This window comes from Monodon monoceros, unplaced genomic scaffold (assembly GCF_005190385.1).
Source record: "Monodon monoceros isolate NGI ecotype Baffin Bay Population unplaced genomic scaffold, NGI_Narwhal_1 Super_Scaffold_21, whole genome shotgun sequence".
NCBI lineage: Eukaryota > Metazoa > Chordata > Mammalia > Artiodactyla > Monodontidae > Monodon > Monodon monoceros.
The window spans coordinates 142,966,428-142,968,883 of record NW_021703778.1 but is presented as its reverse complement, the minus strand read 5'-3'; positions in this window follow the sequence as shown (position 1 = coordinate 142,968,883).

The following is a 2,456-nucleotide window of genomic DNA, read 5'->3' as shown; positions in this document are numbered from 1 at the left end:
TTTTTTTTTTTTTTTTTTTTTGTGGTACACGGGCCTCTCACTGTTGTGGCCTCTCCCGTTGCAGAGCACCGGCTCTGGACTTGCAGGCTCAGCAGTCATGGCTCACGGGCCTAGCTGCTCCGCACGTGTGGGATCTTCCTGGACCGGTGCATGAACCCGTGTCCCCTGCATCGGCAGGCAGACTCTCAACCACTGCGCCACCAGGGAAGCCCTGTTGGAAGATTTTTAATCACAGTTTCAATTTCAGTGCTTGTGATTGGTCTGTTCATATTTTTGTTTTAGTTTTTTTTTTTTTTTGGTGGTACGCGGGCCTCTCACTGTTGTGGCCTCTCCCGTTGCGGAGCACAGGCTCCGGACGCGCAGGCTCACCGGCCACGGCTCGTGGGCCCAGCCGCTCTGCAGCATGTGGGATCTTCCTGGACCGGGGCACGAACCCATGTCCCCTGCATCGGCAGGCAGACTCTCAACCACTGCGCCACCAGGGAAGCCCTGTTGGAAGATTTTTAATCACAGTTTCAATTTCAGTGCTTGTGATTGGTCTGTTCATATTTTGTATTTCTTCCTGGTTCACTCTTGGAAGTTTATACCTTTCTAAGAATTTGTCCATTTCTTCCAGGTTGTCCATTTTATTGGCATAGAGTTGCTTGTAGTAGTCTCTTAGGATGCTTTGTATTTCTGCGGAGTCTGTTGTAACTTCTTTTTCATTTCTAATTTTATTGATTTGAGTCCTCTCCCTCTTTTTCTTGATGAGTTTATTAGGGAAGTTTTTGACTATAATCTCTTTGAATATTTTCTAAGACCATTTCTTTTTCTCTTCTTCTTCTGGGACCTGTATAATTCAAACGTTGATGTGTTTAATGTTGTCCCAGAGGTCTCTGAGACTTTCCTCAGTTCTTTTCCTTCTTTTTTCTTTATTCTGCTTCCTGGAAGTAATTTCCACCATTTTATCTACCAGCTCACTTATCCATTCTTCTGCCTCAGTTATTCTCCGATTGATTCCTTCTAGAGTATTTTAAATTTCAGTTATTGTGTTTTTCATCACTGTTTGTTTGCTCATTAGTTCTTCTAGATCCTTGTTAAATGTTTCTTGTATTTTCTCCATTCTGTTTCCAAGATTTTGGATCATCTTTACTATCATTACTCTGAATTCTTTTTCAGGTAGATTGCCTATTTCATCTTCATTTATTTGGTCTTGTAGGTTTTTACCTTGCTCCTTCATCTGTAATATATTTTTCTGTTGTTTCTTTTTTTCTTTTTTTTTTTGATGGGTTGGGCTGTATTCCTGTCTTACTGGTTGTTTGGCCTGAGGCATCCAGCACGAGTTTTCAGGCCGTTGGGTAGAGCTGGGTCTTGCTGCTGAGATTAGGACCTCTGGGAGGCCTCACTCCGATTAATATTCCCTGGGTTTTGGGGTTCTCTGTTAGTTCAGCAGTTTGGACTCAGAGCTCCCATCACAGGAGCTTGGGCCCAACCTCCAGCCTGGGAACCAATATCCCGCAAGCTGCTTGGTGCGGGAAAAAAAAAGAGAGAGAGAAGGAAAAAAAGGAGCAGTACAATATCAAAGAATAAAAAACAACATAAAATTCAAAAGATAAAAAATATATTCGGAAAAATAAAAATATAATTGAAACAACTGCAACAAAGTAAAATAAAACCACAATAGATAAACGAAAAAGAAAAAGGGGGGTGGGGTGGGGTGGGGTGGGGGGAACAAGCCAAAAGCAGAGAGCAGTAACAAAGTATAAAGAATAAAATAAAATTAGAAAAATAAAATATTTATCAGAAAAAATAAAAATATAAATGAATCAACAACAATGAATCAACAAGGTAAAACAGAACCCCAATCTAAAAGAGGAAAAAAGAAAAAAAAAAAAAAGCCTTGACTATGGGGGGCAGAGTTTAGACAGGGGTGGAACTTAAGCAGGGGTGGGGTTTAGGGTGGGGTGGGGCCAAGGCTCAGGACCCATGCAGTCAGAAAAGGCCTTGGGGGTGGGGCCTAGGCAGGGCGATGTTCAAGCTTGGGGCAGGGCCTCTGCTTAGGACCTGTGCAGAAGGGGAGGCAGTGCTTTCAAAGGAGGGCCTCTGGAGTGTGGAGTTTCGGAGTTTGGAGATAAAGCCCTGGGTCAGTGTATGTGGGTGGGGTTTAGGCCCAGCTCATTAGAGGGGGTGTCAGAGGGGGTCTCTGAGCGTAGAGGTGGGGCCCTGGGTGGGGGTTTAGGGGCGGGGCTTGGGCTCTTCACAGCAGGAGGGAGGCTCCAAGGGCAGAGGATTAGGCCCAGCAGCCCAACAGGCTCCCCAGTGCCTAAGTGGATGGGGAAAGCGCTGGCCGCATTCCCTTCTGTTCCTCCACGTCCCACCCCACCATCTCCCCCAGAGTATCCCCCATCCCCACTGGACTCCTAACCTTGGGTGGGACCTCTGGGTGTAAGAACTCCTCCCCTCCCCCAGCCACCCCT